At 34.8% G+C, this 21425-nt stretch overlaps 1 protein-coding gene across 1 annotated transcript in view; it reads left to right on the top strand.

Moving 5' to 3' along the window:
• LOC307188543 (uncharacterized protein) overlaps positions 1–21425 on the top strand; it is a 566629-nt gene that overhangs the window by 524069 nt on the left and 21135 nt on the right. The window contains exon 5 of the transcript XR_013828978.1: positions 7621–7680. The gene's annotated coding sequence lies outside the window, so the exon portion shown is untranslated. The remainder of the gene's footprint in view (positions 1–7620; positions 7681–21425) is intronic.

The raw sequence follows: 21425 nt of genomic DNA, 5'->3' as shown, positions 1-21425 counted from the left end.
AGATATTATATACCTGCTATGTCTTTACCTAAAGTCCAAGAGTACTTTAGAGATTTGCAAGATTTTTTCATTTTTAAGGCATTCCAAAGAAAAATTGAACATGTAGGAAATAAGTATAATCTTTTCATGTCATATTCGATATAGATTAAAAATATTCCAACCCTTATGTTGACAAATATCATTCTGAGGGATTTATCTTAAGGAATTATCCAAAAGACAAAACAGGCTATGGTCAAAGAACAAAGATGTTCTTTTGTGTATTAAATGTGATAAGAAATATATGAAAGCAATGAAATTGTCCCAACTATTGACATTTGATTATATAAATAATAGAAATGTGTTTAGTTGATGAACACTTTCATTAAAATAAATGATAATGAGATCTATGTGGCAGCATTGAAAATTAAACAGTGTTACATGGAATTAAAAGTGAACCCTTTTTACAGGGATAAAGACGCAGACGTAGAGAATGGACTTGAGGACACAGGGAGGGGGAAGGGTAAGCTGGGATGAAGTGAGAGAGTGGCATAGACATATATACACTACCAAATGTAAAATAGATAGCTAGTGGGAAGCAGCCACATAGCACAGGGAGGTCAGCTCGGTGCTTTGTGACCACCTAGATGGGTGGGATAGGGAGGGTGGGAGGGAGACGCAAGAGGGAGGAGACGTGGGGATATATGTATACGTATAGCTGATTCACTTTGTTATAAAGCAGAAACTAACACACCATTGTAAAGCAATTATACTCCAATAAAGATGTTTAAAAAAATTAAAAAATAAAAATAGCAAAGAAGAAAAAGTGAACCCTTTTTACTAATATAGCAAATATGTTTTCCATATGGATGAAAACTGGATGAGATGTGCACAATTTAAAATGAAATATGTTTGGGTAAAGATCTGAGTGATATGTATTTATCTATTTTTACATTTATTAAACATCCTGTAATGTTATACAGTCTTTACAATTTTTAGAAATACTTAAATTAGGATTTTAAAAGGAAAGAAATAAAGACTTATGGGGGAACACTTGACTTTTTTGCTCTTACCATCCTGTTTTTCATCTTTTCCATTCCCTAGACTCAGCCAACATCACTATCTTCACTGGAAGCTTTCTCTATAATTCACACGACTGTTTAAAGGTTTATCATTCACAGTGTTCTGCTAGTGAAAGAACTCTATAGCGGCCTGCAGGCTCTGTCTAGCTGTCTCTTCTCCTGGCTGCCCTTGGGTCATCCACACCACTGCTGGTAAAATGCCAACAAGAAAATTAATGGAGCATCCGCCTATACCCTGATTTCTTCCTAAGGGAGCCTATCTCTGGGGAGCAACTAAAAGGGCAGGAAAAATGTGCAGAAAATCTCATGGGGATGGAAAGACGTGAAGACAGCTGGTAGATTTGGCAAACCCACGTCCCTGCAGAAACCTGTCTCTCAGAAATAATGCAACCCAATTCTCTATGAATATGCATGTTACTAAACTGAAAGTGGAGGGAGCATCTCTGTGAATGCAGCCATTTTAAAAAGAGTAAACCAGACGTTGTGCTCAGAACTATGCATGCATGATCTCATTTAATTCTCACAACAACCCAAGAGAGAGAAAACGTAATCTCCATTTTGTCAATGAGGAGAATGGGGCCCTGAAAGAGTTAATGACTTTCCCTGTGGCACCCAGGCTTACCAGAGAGTGTTGCAACCTTCTACGTTTTCGTTTCGTCTCTGAAGACAGTGTAACCAGGATTATGTAGAAAATACAGCAAAACAAACACCTTTTCCTCCATACCAGGAGATCCACAATCATGCCGTTGGATCAATGGTCCAGGGCCTTCATATTAGCTGCTTCAATTTGCTAATTAGATAGCCTTTAAGAATACAAACTTTCCTAATCAAACTAGCAAATGTCGGCATTGCATTTTGCTTCTTCAAACACCTGAAGTAACACCTCTGAGGTGAAGGAAAGAATGTCATTTGTATGACCTCATCTTCGGATATTCTACTGTACGATACCATGTCTTAGAACATGTGTGATGGGTAAATGTTTATAATGATAGGTTTAACTTGTGACCCAATGACCCATATGTATGCTTGTTTTCCACTTGCCTTCTTAAAAACACATGCAGTTAATTTCAATTTATAGATACTCATTTTGTTTTAACATCTTTTACTATCTAGGCCAGACCACTCCAGTGATGTGGGAGAGCTTAGGTAGATTACATACATGATGAAGTGGTAAGGACAAAAAGAACTCTAGTGGCTAACATATGCCAGGCATGGTTCTGGACACATTACATATTTATTTCAGTCTTTACAACTGGCCTTCAAGATAGATACTGTTATTCCCATTTGTACTTTTGAGAAGATAAAGGTTTAGGAGTTTTCCCAACAGTATCACACTACTGGTGAATTGCTAGAGCCAAGATTCTGACACAGACTTTCTAAAGCCTTTTCCAAATACACCAATATTCCTTATATTCCCCAGAACAGCTCAAGCACAATAATACTGCCAGGATCTTACTTCCCTTGCTGGCCTTGAAATGGTGCATGGGTTCTTAGTTGTAATCAACAGAAACTGACTCTGATCAATTAAATTTGTTTTAAAGGTTATTAGATAACTCGAGGAATCACTAGCAGGGCTGCAGATTGAGATGTGGAAAAACAATAGGAACAAGAACAGCTCCTAAAACCATAGTCACAATCGTCCCACAGAACTAGTCCTATAAAGATACCATTGCTGCCGCCATTAACCCCCTGATGCCACAGCTTGAACCTCCACCATCACCCCTGGCACTAGCTGCTCAACACCGGACACTGCCTTTGCCCATGGCCACTGCTGCCCTGGAAACTCGAGGAGTTGCCTCTTCCACTGCAGCCTTCCACCCACATGGGTTCTTCAATGTCTCTGTTCTTTACCTGAATTCCCTAACTCGAAGTTAAAGTGAGGTCGAGCATGTCTGATCAGTGGAGCCCGTGTCACATGCCTCCACTTTAGTCACAAGGGGTACTGCAAAACCAAGTATCTGATATTCTCAAATTCTTTCATTATAGATAGGCTGTCACTGCCTTTCCCCAAAACTCAAAAATACTATCGTCACATTAGCAATAGGAGAGGACAGCTCTCCCCCATTCCCACCATCCCTGAAAACTGTCAACAATACATCTGAGTTTGTTTCTCATTCTTTTGGCTTCAGAATTGAAAAGTTTCCTTTTAAAATATAAAGAGGATCACCTAAAGAGGACAAACATTGCTCTGAACAAGCCAGCCCTTTAGATCCTTCTGGTTTATGTGATTATTTCACGTAAAAATCAAAGTTCTAAAAAGATGGGCTATAAAAAAAATCACATTGATTTAGGTTCAAGGGTAGGAAAAGAAGAATTAATAGAGAAAGGCAAAACTGGTTTGTTTTTGTTGTTGTTCAGTTGTTTGTTCTGTAGACCTGGGAGGTAATTCTAGGAAAAGTGACTGAGAGGGAAAAAGAGGCAATATGACCAGAAAGTTACTTAAATAACAAATGGGTATGCATTCATTCATTCTTTGCTCCAACAAATATTTTTGAGCGTCTATGCTGCCAGGCACAGCACTAAGTATTGGGGATACAAAAACTGTGTAAAACCTACTCATTCTTTTATGCTGTTTGCTTTCTTCATGTCTAGGGTGCTCAGTAGCTCACAGATATTTCCCCATAAGGGGCTAATTCTCAGGAAACCAAACATGATCATTTTCTTCTAAAACATCTACCTGGCATGAAATGAAACTAGATTGCACTGGTTCAGTCTGTGTTTAATATTCTGAAATCATAATTTGAGCCATAAATTCTGTTCCTTTCAAGTGATTGCTGTCTGGGGATTCTCACAGCAGCCTTGAGTTTGGGAGTACTCAGATCCTTTCCTGACTGTCACTGGCTTGTTTAAGTGACCCTGAGCAAATGAGTTAAGCATCTCTGGGACTTGGTTTCTTCATCTCTAAAAGACGGATAAAAATACCAGCCACCTGTTGTGAAGATCAGGGAGCTAATGTGTCTCAGAAGCTTTCAAATCTCTGGCTCTAAGCCTTTTGCTATCTATGCCTAAGAACAAAGACAACTCCTCATTGCTTTCACCCAAATGCTGCATTCAAAGGAATAAAAAAAAAACAAAAATACAATATTTGAGTTCTACAAGACTTGCAGCTTATTTTATATTAGTTTAAATTGCAAACTGTTTTTCTCTGTTGTACTCTTGGCACTGCCATTTTTTAAATACAGCTCTTCATTTGCATAGTAATTACAAAGTTTAACAAATAGCATTAATGTCTGAAAGAAGGAGGTACACTCCATTTAAATTACTGAGAGTATTGCATTACACATTTTTAACCTCACTTAAAAAAAAAAAGGAAAGCTATTCCATTCTAATGTGCTGTACAGATTCCCAGAGCTCAGCAATATTTGTGCTTTCAGAAGGTAAAATCTCTTCCTGTGCTCTTTAGTGACTTCTAAAACCCTATTCATAAATACTGATTAGGCACTATTTCACCATAGACACAGTGCTGTTGGCACAACTCCCCACTCACAGCCAAACTGGAAATGTTAGTATAGTAAATTAGGCCAAATATCCTAGCTGTATTGCACATGAAGGATCATCTTCAATAAATAGACGCTAATGTAGAACTTGGATCACTTATGGCTGTAAATGTCAATCCTTGGTCTTGATTCCAAGAAGTTTAAAAAAAAAAAAAAAGGAAAAGAAAAGGCATTCAAGGAATGTGTGCTATTTTAATACAAAATGAATAATAAAGAGCAAATGTGAAAATATAATTTGTTTTTTGGAATAATGGTAAATTTGAACAAAAATACTACTTAATAGTAGTATGAGGAAAGGGAAAAAAGAGGAAAGGAAGAGATCTCTCATTCTTCCCACTTATGTCTCTGTAGTATTTGTTTTCCTTTGTTTTTGTCTAGCTCTGTTCCTTTGTGCATTCTATACTATGTATTTTTAACTAGTCTCCCTTTCTCCTCAATTGTTTGTCCATACTTCCTTTGAAGAAACTCAGTTCCTCTAGAAATGAAGCATCCTTGATGAATGATTCCTGACTTACCATCCTAACCACTCCACTCACATGCCTTTGTATCAAATCAGTACACACACACACCCACACACACACACAAAACTCATGAGCAAACTGGACGTGATGAAATTTAGTTTAGAAAACTTAGTCAGGTGGGCAAATGATCATGGCTTTATCTTTACACTGGCCAGAGGTAAAACAGCTTACTTCCTACCATAAAACTTATCTCTGAAGGACATGTAGGAATTTCAAATAAAAATAGAGGTTATATGAGATAAATAATATAAAGAAATTTGATCTGGCTTGATAGACTATGCAAACATTTTAACCCACCTATTCATTGTTCTGGAGGTTTAGCTTGTTTGGTTTTCTGAGTTGCAACAGCAGATGCAATACCTAAGAGTAATCACAAATCCCTGATTTCCAGCCAAATGTCAGCAACTTATTAGACCTCCACAAGTCAAACTTCCCAAGTCTCAGTTTCCTCCTCTGTAAATTAGTGTTAAGAGTACCTATCTCATAGATTCATTGACTCATGGAGTCAAAGGACTCAGTACAGTGTTTGGCATATAAAGGGAGCCCAATAAACAGGTGATATGAACATCACTATTTCTAAATGAATGGAGTCATTCTGAGTCTTAATCCTTACGGATTTGATATTTTATTCACAGCTTTAGCCTGAAACAGCTTGTTTTTCATGTGTGATCTCTGCCTTAGGAAAAAAAAAAATGTCTTCTCTTTGGTATATCCTTAGTCTTAAAATTCTATGCATACAATAGTTTTTTTGTTTTCATGCTCTGTCACTGACCTACACTCTGAAACCTTCAGCAAAGTACCATAGTTTTCACAAATTTTATTTTCTAAAACTTCCTAAATACTATAGTAGTAGTTTACATTGTGAAAGTCATGGCATTTTCAACTTAAAATGAAATTATCTGTGTTATCATTTTATCCTTAGAGTCAACATGATATGGTTTATCATGGGGAGACATCTACAATAGAGATTTAAAGCATTATGCTGAAGAAGTGCCTCTGCTATATCCATCCCATAATAGCCTTCTCTTGGATAAACTCCAAGAGGAACCTGATACAGTCTTCATTATAATAACTGTATTAATGGTTTAGTGATTGTTTGATCCCCTGCTGTATGCCGGGTACTATTCTGTGTGTCTTCCAAAAGACTTAGTTGTAACCTTTACCACAGCCATTCAGTAAAATAATTATATTCTCATTTTATATTAGAAAATGGGAACTCCCTAAGTTAATGCATGAGGTCACATAGATAATAGGAGTAATCACCTGGATTCAAACATAGGCCTTTGTTGGGCCTCAAACACCTATGTCTATTTTGCTGTACCATTCCGTGTTCTAAAATTAAATCATAGGGATATTTGCTTAGCAATACTGATTGTTCAGGTCTAACATTTCCTTTAGTGTGAAAGAAATGTTCCTTTTTGGTAGGTAATTCAGAGATTATTTCTAAACGCATAAATTGTTTTCATTTTAACCTCCTTTATAGGCAATACAAATCTGAAAAGAATGGATCAACCATTCCATGATTTAATTCCAAGAAATAAGAATACCAGATAGATTCTCTAGGTGAACTGAGTTAAGGAATCCTGAAGAAGTTCACAGGGCATGGAGTTAAGTGGTACTACCTTGAGACGTAGATTCCGAACAGGTGAGGCAGTAAAAGCCATGTAAACAGTGGACTAGAAGAATGTGAAACCTATTCTAGGTCCTGGGTGGAAGTCATAAAATGGTATATGCCTGAATTTATATAAGAATAACTCAAAAACAAGTTAGCCATGGCCAGTGGTGATCTTTGTCTGTGAGTCATTGCCAAGGTAGATCCTTGATGAGAAGATCAAGGACTTGACACTAAAAGAGTTCAGTAGTGGTATTGGGCTTTATGGTGGCTCAGATGTAAAGAATCATTGGAAATTGAGGTACTATCTGGGATCCATGCAAGGGTTTAGGGAGGTGAGGACTTTCAATTAAACAGTATTATTTAGTTTTCCACAAAGGGATGTGATAAAATTATAATGTAAATTTTATAGATTAAACATTAATTTAGAAATAGGTTGTGGTGTGTTCTAAGAAAAAATCATGAGAAATAGATAATACAATATTAAGATAACCTATGTAAGTTTCAAAAGAATATTATAATAAATAGAAATATAATTTATGAGGGGATTGGAGATTATTTTGAAAGGTGCTATTATATAATAATATCAATATTATTTGTCTGACAAATTTCTGTCAACAAACAATATTGTACTGCCCATAAATTGAGTATTTACAAGTCTCTAAGAGTAAGCAGTATTCTATGAGCATTCATCCAACCAACAGAACTGAATACTCCTAAGTGCTTAATGAGCACTGTTGACTGCTTAATTAATGTTTTCAGGTTTTTAGCTCATCTACATCTCTAGGGAATACACTGACCTAACAGATTATGGCATCCCCTTTGGTCCAGTGATAGGCTTGTGAAGGAATGGGTTTATTTCCTATTCTAAGGGAGGACGGTAGTACGTTTTTTTCTCCTTCCATGAGTGTTTCTGTCTCTATTTCCTAAAGGGCAGGGACATTGAATCACATCAATCTGAACGTTATTGGAAGCTGTGCTGTAACTACAAGGTGAGTCAGCCTCAGTATAAAGCCATTCCTGAGGTAAGCAAAGTATATAAATGGAAAGAACTTGGGTCTTGGATGACATCACTTAGCTGCTGTACATGATACATCTGGAGTCAACTTTACCTTTTATTGGTTAAGCCAGTTTGCATCTATACTTTCTGTCACTTATAGTCAAAAAAATCCTAACTGATACACATGCTTTCTTCTATGTGGTGTTGATTTTTCAGGAAGAAAAGATGTTGAGTTTCTGCTCCCAAAAAGCTTATAAGGGAGCAAACAAATATATACATTATTATGTTCGGATAAAATAGTTATTAAAGAATCTATATGTAAATATATTATATGTACATATATAAAATAGGCACATAAAATATATACATAATTACAAAACAATGGGACAAATGTTAATGTTTATCATGTTCAGAGGGCAAACACTCTCCTGTCCAATTGCTCCCACAGCAGGCAGAGTACAAGAGACCACCAGGCTACATGAATGCAGACCATGGCTTGCCCAATTTCAGACATGAAATCCACATTCACTGTCTTCAATAATCAGCAACAGCAGTGAATATGGAAACATGACCCCCATGAACGAGACCTCCCTCACACTCAGAGTCTGAATAGATCATTGAACAGAAAGATAAATTATTCCTCACTGAGCTATATTGTAGAATATAATAACAAGTACTTCTTTATAAATTTTAAATTTAATTTGATTTTTAAATTTTATTCTTATTAAAAAATACCCTTGTTCTTGTGAGATATATATATATATATATATATATATATATATCTCAAGTATTATGAGAGTACCGTGGTTATGAATTTGCATTGGGGGAGGACACAGTCATGGAAATTTTCATAGAGTTATCATTTGGTGTTCAAGGTAATACTCCGCCATAAATTTAGGAAAGTTAGTCAATAAATATTTATTGAGCACTTACTATGTGGCAGGCAGGCACTGTTCTAGGCTCTGGAGAAGTACTACTGAAGAAAAGAGAAAAAAAATCTGTTTCATATGTGGCTTATATTTAGTAGGGTTGAAAAAGTCAGATAGTAAAAGAAATAAATTGTATGGTATGTTAAAGCAATGAGTGCTATGGAGAAAAAATAAAGCAGAGAAGTGAGATAAGGAGTGTTTGAATTGGTGTGGGCAAGGGAGACTGCAATTTTAGGTAGGATGATCAAGGAAAATCTCACTGAAAAGGTGATTTGAGAGCAAAGATCTCTAAGAAAGAGGATTCTAGGCAGAAGAGCTGGCAGTACAAAGGTCCCTGAATCTGGACCATATCTTGCATGTCCAATGAACAGCAAGATGGCAGAGCATCTAGAGTAGGGTAAGCAAGAGAACGGGAGAAGATATACTGGATCCCCAAATCTGGTAAGATTTCAAAGGCCTTTGTAAGTTCTTTGACTTTTACTCTGAGTAAAATGGAAGGCCACTGGAGGTTTTGAGCTAAGGGGTAACAAGACCTAATTTAGGTTTCAATAGGATCATTTTGCTGTGGAGTTAAGAATAGATGGTAGTAAAGAAAAAATATGGTATGTTTATGAAGCAAGTAGTTGGGAGAGTGGCTAAAGGTTATTCTATGCTGCAGTGGGTCCTAGATGGCAAGGTATGTAGAAACTGAGTATGATGGACCTTGGTCTCTTTGGTAACAATTCTGGACTTTCCTGTAGGTGGCAGATGCTAAAAACAGGAACAGCATGCTAACATTTATATTTCAGAGAGCACAATCATATGGCAATGTTTCCCTCTCTAGGAGAGAAATAACAGTGAGGCAAAGGAAGGAGTTAAGAGGCACTGATTGTCATGATTCAGTTTAACTGCCAATGAAGATCTAATACAACAGCAATTTAAATGAAAGGAAGTTTAAACATTGGCTGTCTAAGGTTATCAAAATGGTTCGTCAGTTGACAAGGATCTAGACTTTTTCTATATTGTTGCTTTACCACCTTAAACACTGGCCATTTATGGTATGGTCCAAGATGATTATTCCATTTCCATCTATCACACATGTATTCCAGCCAGCAGAAAGAAAAAAAATGAGAAAAGCATGACAACCTCCTCTTAAGGACATAGTAAAAAAATTGCTCATACTATTGCTAATTACATCATATAGGTCAGAATTTAGCCTCAAGATGATCATATCTAGCTGTAAAAAAATGTTAAGAAATTTAATTATTATTCTGGGAAGACATGCAGTCCAATAAAATTCAGGATTTCTCTTGCTGAGGGAATGGAAAAGAGGATATTGGGGCAATTCTCTGACTCTGCAGCAGAGGCTACTGCAGTAGTCCAGGTGACGGGTGCACAGTGCCTGGTCTCAGCCAGTGTCTCTGCAGATAGAAGACAGCAGTAGGTTTAAGAGATGTTTAAAAGGGAAATCAACCAGACTTGGTGAACAATTGAATCTATGAATGATAAAGTGCCACATCTAATCTAAGATCTCTGGCTTGGAAACTGATTTTATGACAGGGTCATTACGTGAAATAGGGGGATTCCTGAGGAAGGAACAGGTGTATACAAAATAGAAGTTCGGTTTTGTACAGGTTGTATTTGAAATTCTTTATGAAAGTCAATATCTAGAAGAAATCCTTATTTTTATATTATATTGCTTTTTAAAAAAAATGTAAACCACAGGACACACATTCTTTGAAGTATAATAGTACTATTTGAGTGTCTGAACTCATTTGTCCTTCAGCCCTGGAAATTGCTCTAGGAAATACATTTCTATTTACTTAAGGGCTACCTGTTATTTTATTCTTGACCCTTCTGCCATTTGCTAGCATATGAGCACAGGTTACCAACTCACTCTAACCAGTTTTATTTTATTTTAGAGAGGAACAATGTTAATAAAATGCCTTAAATTCTGACCTCTCTACTTTCACATTTTCTGTGGTAATTATCCATTCAGGAAGACTCACCTTGAGAAATAAGCATCTTTCTGAAATCAATACAAAAGGAAAAGCAAACAATTGTGTAATAGCATTTCTGCCAGTCCTCTCTGTCCACAGAGATGTTTAAATCACAAATGTCAATTAGTTTTAGAGGGATTAGGGTATCACCCTTATAGGTAGGAGCCAGAAGCATATAAATAGCTGTCTGCACTTTCCTCTTGGCCTTCCCAGTTTCCATCTTTCCAGAGACCTCATCCTGAAAACATGAACTATCCCAAGAAAGAAACTTTGAAAAATACAAAAATGTGGTCCAAATCGAAGTGGTTAAAAATTAGAGAGGCATTAACAAGTCTGAGACAAACAAGGAGACCAACTGTTGATCTCATTAGATCACCTCATTAGAGAATGCTAAACCGCCACTATTACTACAACTACTGCAAATTACTGTTGTTGTTGTTATTGTTTTTATCAGGTTTCAGAGCAAATGCCTTTTGACTTAAAAAAAATTCAGGGTTGGAAGATAGTCATTGGGGAAACAGATGAGAAATTACTTTGCATTAATCACTTTACATACATTCAACTCATCTAATTCATATATTTAGCTTGAGGTAGAAATTACTCTCATTGCACAGATGAGGAACCTAGGTTTTACATGATATGCCACATTCACAGAAGTAGAATATGAAGAAGTAAGGATTTGAACCTAGGCATATCGGACTTCAAAGCTTCCCAGTGTTTCCCACCACACCGTAATGCTTCTCATGTGAATCTCAGATTCGCTAAACCAAGTTTACTTTATTTGCTACATTGCCTCAATTCTCAATGTCTTGTTTAATGTGCAATGACAATTTTTATTATACATTTACACTAATTATTATATTCTACTGTCAGATCAGGGTACACAGGTCACAGGTCCCTTTCCTATGACACAAGTCTACTGTGTACTGCATTAAATTTTGACTGAGAAAGCTATCAATTTATTCATTTATTTATTCAATTGTATTCAAATAGTCATTGAGTAAGTACTACAATATTGTCAAGTAGTGAGGGTATGTAAGGATGAATGAACCACAATACCGCCCCTCAAGGAGTCCACAGTACAATGGGAAAAACAAACAGACAAAACAGACAATGGAAATATCTGGACATAGAAATGGTGTGGGTAAAGAGATGGAGGAAAACAGAGAATGAAAAAAGCCAAGTATGGCTTTAAGGAAGATTTCACAAAGGGGACGACATTTGGGCTGGAACTTAAAGAATGGGCTTTTAAAGTGGAGAGCAGAGGAAACAGATGTGCACAAGCATAATGGTTGGAAACACCAGTTAGGAAGTTGTATTGTCTGAGCTCAAGGGTGTTTCTGCCTCTCTCTAGCTGAAAGACCTTAAGAAATCTGCTCAACTTCCATCAGCCTCAGTTTCATTATCTCTAAAATGAAAAACATAATGGTTCCTACCACATAGGGCTACTGTACAAAGTAAATTAAATAATTTATGTAAAAGTATTTTTCAGACTATGTAACCCAGAAAGAACACTCATTAAATATTAGCTAATATTACTTTGTAATATACTGTAGCTATGCTTCCATTATTTAATAAGCACATTGTCTAGTATGGTAAATGGAAAGTCTGGTTAAATATTCTAGTTAATAGTTATATTTCATTTGTGAATATACAATTTTCAAAAAATTAAAATATTGAAGATGACTTGTTTCAGGGAAGATTGAGTAGATCTTTTCCCTGTCCCTAACCCCAAGTGCAACTAAAAACCTTGGATTATATAAAACAAACGTAAGAATACTGAAAGACAGAGAAAAGAAAGCAGATCAGCTAGGACCCTGGGAAATGATTTCCCAGCTAGGAAATGATTCATAAAACATCAAAAAGGACCAAAGAACAAAGAAAGAGTAAAAATATGGTAAATTCAATACATTTTCCTTCCACTCTTGAGTTTTATAAATTGTTTGATGGTTGAAGCAATAACCATAAGCAAAAATGGTTACTCTGCCTAATATGGATTTAAATGTATGTAAAGGAAATATTTAAGATAATTATATTATAAATGAGGAGAGTAAAGGGAAGTAAATGGAGGTAAGGTTTATATACTTTACTCAAGCTAGTTAAATAATTGATGGTAGACAAGTTGGAAGTAAAAGGATTGGAAAAGATATATCATACAAACAGTAACCAAAAAACCCCAGCAGTATCTATATTAAAACCACATAAAATTAACTTCATATCAAAGAAAATTACCAGAGACACAGAGAAACATTATATATTGATATATATTGATATATATATTTATAGAACTAGACAGAAATCAGCAAGGATATAGAAGCACCCGACAGTACCATCAACCACTAATATCCAATCAACTATATTACTTCACCCAACAGCCGCAGAATATCTATTCTTTTCAAGTGCCTATGGAACATATACCAAGATAGATCATATCCTGAGCCATAAAATAAACATAAACAAGTTTTTAAAAAGCTAAAATCATATAAAATTTATTCTTTGATTACAATAGAATCAAACTAAAAGGAATTAACAGAAAGATAACAGGAAAATTTCCAAACCCTTGGAAACTAATAACACGTCTCTAACCAATTTTGGGGTCAAAGAGAAAATCTCATGGGAAACAAAAAATACATTGAACTGAATGAAAATAAAAGTATGCTATATCAAAATTGGGATAGTGTGGGATAGTGTAAGGGCAGTGCTGAGAGATACATTTATAGCACTAAGCATACATTAGAAAAGAGGAAAAGTTTCTAATCAGTAATCAAAGTTTTCACCTCAACAATCTAGAAAATTAAGGGTAAAATAAACCCAAATAAACTATAAAGGAATAGTAAAGATAAGAAACATTTGAAGATGAAAACAAAAAACGTTAGAGAAAATCAGTGAAACAAAGAGTTGGTTCTTTGAAAAGATCCATAAAATTGAAAAATCTCCAAGACTGACAACAAAAAAGAAAAAACACAAATTTATAGAATCAGGAAGGAAATAAGGGGTATTACTACAGACCCTGCAGATAGCTAAAGGATAAATATATTATGGAGAACTCTATATAAATTTGAAAAGTCAGATAAAATGAGCCCACTCCTTGAAGAACACATTACCACAAACTATCCAATATAAAACATATCATTTTAATAGCTCTGTAATTATTAATTAAATTCATAACTTAAATACTCCCAAAAAGGAAATCTACAGGCTCAAATGGTTACATTGGAGAATTCTACTAAATATTTTGAAAAGAATTAACATCAATTCTACAATCTCTTCCAGAAAATAGAAGGGACCACTTCCCATTTCATTTTATAAAGCTAGTAATATCCTGACCTCAAAAGCAAAAAAAAAAAACAAACAAAAAAAAACAACAACAACAAAGAAAACTACAGATCAATATCTTTCTTAAATATAGATGCAAATATTCTTAACAAAATGTCAGCAAATAGAATTCAGCAACATGTAAAAAGAATTATACACCATGACCAAGTGGGATTTATTCTAAACATGAAAGTCTAGTTCAATATTTGAAAATCAATCAATAAAATCCCACCAGTCTTAGTTCAGGCTGCTATAACAAAAATACCATAGACTGGGTGGCATAAACAACAAACATTTATTTCTCACAGTTTTGGAGGCTGGAAGTCTGAGATCAGGGTGCCAGTATGGTCAGGTTCTGGTGAGAGCCCTCTTCTAAGTTGCAGACTGCCATCTCTCCTTATATCCTCACATGGCAGAAAGGGTAAGAGAGCTTTCTGGGATCCCTTTTATAAGGGCACTAATCTCATTCAGGAAGGCTCCACCCATATGACCTAATTATTTCTCAAAGGTTGCACCTCTTATCACAATGGAGGTTAAGGTTTCTACATATGAATTTGGAGAAGACACAAGTATTCAAGTCATTGCACCACCGTATTAACAAACTAAAGAGGAAAAAATCATATGATAATATCAATCAAAGCAGAAAAAGCATTTGAAAAAAATAACATCCATTCATTGTAGAAACTTTCAGAAAAGTAGGATTAGAGAACTTCTGAAACTTGATAAAGTATGTCTACAAAGTGCTTCCAGCTAACATTGTTATTAATGGTGGAAGACTGATAAACTGTCCTTATTTACAGAAGACACAATTGTCTATGTAGAACATCCCAAGGAATCTACAAAATAAACCTCCTAAAATGAATAAGTGAGTAAAGCAATGTTATAGGATAAAAGATAAACATACAGAAATCAATTGTAGCTCAATGAACTAACACAAAACACGTGGGCATCAAAATTAAAATACAATACTATTTATAATTGCTCAACAAGACATGAAATACCTAGGTATAAATCTATCAAAGCTTCTACAGAACTTGTATGATTAAAAACTGTAGTGTACTGATAAAAGAAATCACAGAAGATCTAAATAAATGGAGAGACATTTCATGTTTGTGTACTGGAAGACTCAACAAAGATGTGAATTCTTCCCAAAATGATATACAAGTTTAACACAATTCCTATCAAAATACCAGTAAGATTTTTATAGATTTATATAAGATTTTTCTAAAATTTATATGGAAATGCAAAGGAACTAGAATAGTTAAAACTATTTGGGAGACAAAAAGATGAATAAAGTGGAGAAATTTGTTTATCTGATTTCAAGACATATGTAGTTGCAGTAATCAAGATTGTTTTGTGTTGGTATTGACAAATAGATCAAAGGAACAGAACAGAGAACCAATGAGTGGTTCCAGACACATATACCCAACTAATGTTTGACAGAGGTGCAAAAAGGAAGGCAGCCTTATGAAAAGTGATGCTAAATTGGACATCCATAAGCCCCAAAGTGTACCTGAACCTAAATATCATACCTTTTACAAAAATTAACTCAAAATGGATTATGGCTTTAGATGTGAAACAGAAAACTATAAAATGTTTAGAAAATATATATATAGGAAAAGATCTTTAGAATCGAGGACTAAGCAAAGACTTCTCAGACTTGATACCAAAAGCACAATTCATAAAAGGAAAGATTGATAATTGGACTTCATCACAGTTAAAAACTTTCTTCTGTGAAACACCCTGTTAAGGGAATGAAAGACAAACTACAGATTGAGAGAAAACATTTGCAAACCACATATGCAAAAAGGACTAGTACCTAGAATATATAAAGTACGCTCAAAACTCAACATTTAAAAAATCCATTTAGAAAATAAGTTAAAGAACAGTCACTTCACTGAAATGAGTATACAGATGTCAAATAAACACATGAAAAGATGTTAAATGTCATTTGCCATAAGGAAAATTAAAACCATGGGATATCATTGCATACCTATCATAATGACTAAATTTAAAAAGTGTGGGGCTTCCCTGGTGGCGCAGTGGTTGAGAATCCACCTGCCGATGCAGGGGACACAGGTTCATGCCCCGGTCCAGGAAGATCCCACATGCCGTGGAGCGGCTAGGCCCGTGAGCCATGGCCACTGAGCCTGTGCGTCCAGAGCCTGTGCTCCGCAACGGGAGAGGCCACAACAGTGAGAGGCCCGCGTACCGGAAAAAAAAAAAAAAAAGAAATAATACACAGGGATCTCATTTACCCTTTACCCAGTTTCCTCGAATGACAGAAGCTTGCCAAACTATTGTACCATATCACAGTGAGGACATTGACATTGATACAGACAAGATAGAAAATATTTCCATCACCACAGGGATCTTTCATGCTCCTCTTTCTTTTAGGACTGGAGTTTTCACTAAGCATAATTCCCTCAAGTTTCATCCATCTTGTGTGTGTTAATACTTTGTTCCTTTCTATTGGCATAGATATACCACAGATAGTTTAACCAAAAAGTCATCTGCAGAAAGATAATCAGGTTACTTCTAGTTTTTGGCTCTTATGAATAAAGGTGCTTTAAATTTTCACGTACAGATTTTTGTGTAAACATAAACTTTCATTTCCCTGGAGTAAGTGACCAAGAGTGCAATTTCTGATTCATAGCATAGTTGCATACTTAGTTTTTTAAAAAAAGAAATTGCCGAATAATTTTTGAGGGTGGCTGTACCATTTACATTTATATTCCCAGCAGCAATGTATGAGTGATTCAGGTTCTCTTTATCATCACCAGCATTTTTTCTCTCACACTTTTTTTTTTTTTCTCAACCACTGCGCCACCAGGGAAGCCCTGTGTATTATTTCTTACAACTACATGTGAATCTACAGTTATCCAAAATAAAGTTTAATCTAAAAAAAATAGAATACTATGAAGTGTATTAGCCCTGTCTTTATGATTTTCATTCTCTTGATGCCTTTCTCCTATTTTAATTTTTCCCTCCCTGCCCCATCCATCTCCCTGTTTCTCTTAGACACATGTGTTTCTGACCATTTGTGGTACTCCAGCAGTTTTTTTTTTCAGTCTTAACTACTACCCAGACCTTCAACCCATGCTCTGTCTTGCTGCAGCCAGTCAACCAGCTACATTCCTTTCCTAAGCTCTCCAATCACATGCCCAGAGTATCTAGCCCTTTGTCCTGCCACTTCTGGACTCCAGTGAAATGCTGCACTGGATGATGCCACCCTGAAATGTAGAGGAGTTGCCTCTCACTGGTGGCAGGGGCTGAATGGGAGAGACCCAGGCAGATAAATTTTTTTACTACTCCTGCTAGCTTGCTCAAGGAATGGTCACTATAGCTATGTCTATTTGTGGCTTATAAAACAGTGGCTGTTGTGGTAGGACATTTTCTTGTTTTGCTTACTACCCTTCCCTGCCTCGTTTTCTTACGTTCCTTCATTCTTGCTGCCTTGGGATTGAATCTGCCCCCAAAAAGTGTTGGCAGTTAATTTCTACCGCAGTTGTCGTTTTTCAGAAAGACAATTTTCATAGTTTCCACTCCCATATACCAAGTATCTTCTTTGAATTTCTAGACTAAAGCAGTCAGGCAATTATTTAGATCTGTTTAATTCTTTGGGCTTATTCTTGCCACTCTTTATGATTACAGCCAGCTAAGTTGGAAACAGCGTAGCACAGTTGTTTAAAGAACAATTTTTGAAGTCAGACAGACACCTCTTGCTGTGACATTTACATTTGTTTGCATTTTGAGCAAACTATTCAAAATTTAGGAGCATCTGTTTCATGAATAAATTGGTGATAATAATATTGATAGCAGAGGATTTTTGTGAGGACGAAGTAATGATGTTTAGAAGTACCTTAACAGACCACCTAACCTGTCATCAATATTATTGAATGCTCTAGTTTTTCCTGTGTTTTTCTCAACAGAGATTCTAACCAATCACAGTGGTAAAACTTCATCATTTGGGGTCTTCCTGCTTCTCCAAACAATTTGCCCTACCTATACTTCTTTTCTTTAGGCCCACTTCTCAAATTGCCACACTGGCAGCAGAATGCAAAGGAGCGGTACTCGAATGCCTGGTAGCCAAGTGTTTACATTGCTCATCATGGAAACATAGCCCAGTTACTTCACCTCTATTAGCTTTACTCTTTTTGTGTGTAAAAGAGAATAATGGGATATTGTATGGATTAAATAAGATAGCATTGATTCCAATAAATGCATATAATGGTCACAACATTCTAACAATCCTTCTTTCTTTCACTTTTTAATATTCTATCTTGCCCCAAGGTGCTAGACAAGTAAAATTTCCACACATGATTTTAATTTAGTACTTCAGTAACTGATACTCCATGGATTTACAGCTTAGAAATACCTGTTTACAGCGATTTTTAAAATTCCACAGTGCTACCGTGAGGTACCAGTATTTTTATGTATTATTATATAGGTATAAGCAAAACAAAACAGCATAGAAGGTGCTTGATTTTTTTAATGTATTTCCACCACAGCAGTTTTCAAAATTCATTGTCATAATCTTTTTTCATTAATGAATGTTCGATATTTGTATGAAAGAATATCATTGTCCATGATCTTAAAACACAAATTATATGACCTCTATGGTGTGTTGGAGAAAAGAGGGAAAATAAATAGATGCATAACTAGTGAATGTAGCAAGGATTGCCCTTAGTGTAAAAAGATGATAAGGATAGAGGAAAAAACTGAATAAAATTAATAAAGCAAAAATTAAAAGGAAACCCCTTAAAGAAGCATTATACAACTGTTGTTCCTCGCAAGGCTGAAATGTGATATTAACCGTAACTACCAATCATACAGCTTCATTCAAGTACATTAGCCATAGAGAAGAGTAATAAATTTAGTACTGGCTTGTTTCTCATATGGAGTTACTTACTAATGTCAGTGGCAGTGGAATTACTGCGATCAAATGAACACATTTATGTGCACCTGTGTAATTTAAGTGAGACGTTAAATCACAAAAATGTAAACAACAGTGTGTGCTATTTGTCAGAAACTTCCTGGGAAAACTGTCAACCAGGACTTTATTGCTGATCTGAGAAATAAGTGTGCTCTGCGAAAGTCAGCAGCTTCCTCCTTCTAGAACTTCTCTGGGAGGCCTCGCCCTGACTTTCTGCTAGGACACCAGATTCCATCACCTCGTTTCCAGTGTGCTGCTTCCGGTTGTACATATGGGCAGAGAGAATTTATTCACTAGCTCATCCAATTTAAATCTACTGTGCTTTTTATTTTTCACATCTGTTCTCAACTTATTTTTCTTTATTCCAAAATCAAATAACTGGGAAGAAAGGTTCACAGTGTACACATTTAGGCTGTGTCTATAACCATGATTTAATTTGATCTTCTAGACAAAGTTAACAGTCTAAAAACTGGTATGAAATGTTAGTAAGGAGCACATAGTAATCAAAGAGATTTGTTTATCTGGAGTAGTACTGTTGAATATAAGTATAATATGAACCATATATGTAATTTAAAATTTTCTGGTAGCCGTATTTCAAAAAAGTTAAAAAAAGAGCTGTGTATTTATACTTTCAGAACATCTCAATGAAGACTAGTCTCATCTTAAGCGCTTAATGGCCATGTGTGCCTAATGGCTACCATATTGGAAAACACAGACCTAGGCTAGAGTCTAGATATAATATAAGCTTAAGTGGCATAGAATTTTGAGAAAGGCTGTGGGATATTTCTGAATAACTGTAGACAACCACAATCTTAAGCAATAATTTAAAAAAATGTTTGAAACGATTATTATTCAAACTTGCAGGATTCCAGAGGCAGAGACTGAGTATGAAGTATGTGGATGGAAAGAAGGTTATGGTATTTAGGAGATTACTTACTTTAAGTTTTAAAGTTAATGATTTATCAAGATGACAGAGAAAGAGGCAATCAAGCTGAGCTGTGGAAAATAATTCATGTCACTGAAATTGCAACTCAATATCAGGGTTAAAATTAGAACTGAATTGAATTAAATTTTCCTGTTTATCTTCCATACACTACACATATGGGAATATAAAGATGAATGAGGAAGACAAAATCCTTGTTTTTGAAGGACTCACAATAAAGTGGATAGAGAATATGATCTATTTGAAAAGGATAATTTAAAACAAACCAAAGCAAAATCCAACTAAGTCCAGAAAAATTTAATTCATGACTATTGCTAGTTTTTAAAAATGACTAAGATGACAGTAGGAAAAATTCCATTTTCCTATTTTTCAGGATTAAAATATTTTTATACTGAAACAAAAACATTTTATTTGTGGATATCTATTTTAGTAAATAACTTGACATGTAGCAAAGATATATCCAAATATGCTTTTCATATATAGACTTATCTTTAAATTCACATACTTATAAGATGATTTGCTTTATAAATTATACTGTCTCCTCATGATGGAAACAAAGCAGTTCAAAGAGTCCTTAAAGACATAGAAAATAGTTATGATATTTTGTGAATAAAATGGGATACAAAATTATAGACATGCTATTATTTCAAATATATAAATATTACTTAGAAAATATATTCAAGGATATATGTCAAATTATTAATAGTAATTGTTTCTAGGTCATTTATTTCCATTTATTTCTATTTTTTACTTTTCAACTATTATAAAAGAGTAATTTTAATTTCATGATAAAGCCAATGAAGCTTATCTCATCACAAGGAAAAATAATGTTGGACTTGAATTCATAAAAATTAAGAACTTCTATTAATCAATAAATATCAGAAAATTAAATGCAAAAATCCTGGAAAACTGTATGTGAAAAAGATGGCAAGAAGTTGATACTCCTACTGTACAAAATTCACACAGATTAAAAATTAGGATTAAAGCAAAGAGTACAGTCAAAGCAAAGGAAAATAACACACACAAAAATCAACCTCATTAATAACCAAAGGAATGAGAATTTAATCATGAGGTATTATTTTCGAATATTAATCTAGAAAAGATGATTTTTAGTCAAAGATATTTATTATTATAAGGCATTTGACATAATGTTCAATTTTATTCACTGCTGTGAGAATACAAATTGGAATAAACTTTCTGGGATATAGTTTGAAAATACTACTTATAACTCTAAGGAAATCTTTATTATATTTGAACTAGGGTTTTAATGTGAAGGAATTTATTCCCATTTTTAATTAAAAAGAAAATATTTACATGTTAAAAAGATTATAATTTCAAAGTATATAGTGGTATTTTCTTTTAAAAATCATTATCTACTCATCGAAAATGTTTTCAAAGAATGTAAGATGCTTCTACTCTTAGTAAACAGCAGCACTAGAAAACCTGTGTTTATTCACAATATAGCAGCAATGATTAATCATATTTTTAAAGAGGTAACCCCAAAATATCAAAACTGTACAACAGTGGTTACTATAGTGGATTTTTTTGCCAAGCATCAGTAAAATGAGACAGCTTCAATTTTTTCTTTAATGTTTTAAGTCAATAGAAACTTAATCCAATACTTTATAAATTATA

The sequence above is a fragment of the Stenella coeruleoalba genome, assembly GCF_951394435.1.
Source record: "Stenella coeruleoalba genome assembly, chromosome: 7".
NCBI classification, from domain to species: domain Eukaryota; kingdom Metazoa; phylum Chordata; class Mammalia; order Artiodactyla; family Delphinidae; genus Stenella; species Stenella coeruleoalba.
The sequence above is the reverse complement of the archived record's forward strand: the minus strand, read 5'-3'. Positions and strand labels throughout refer to the sequence as shown.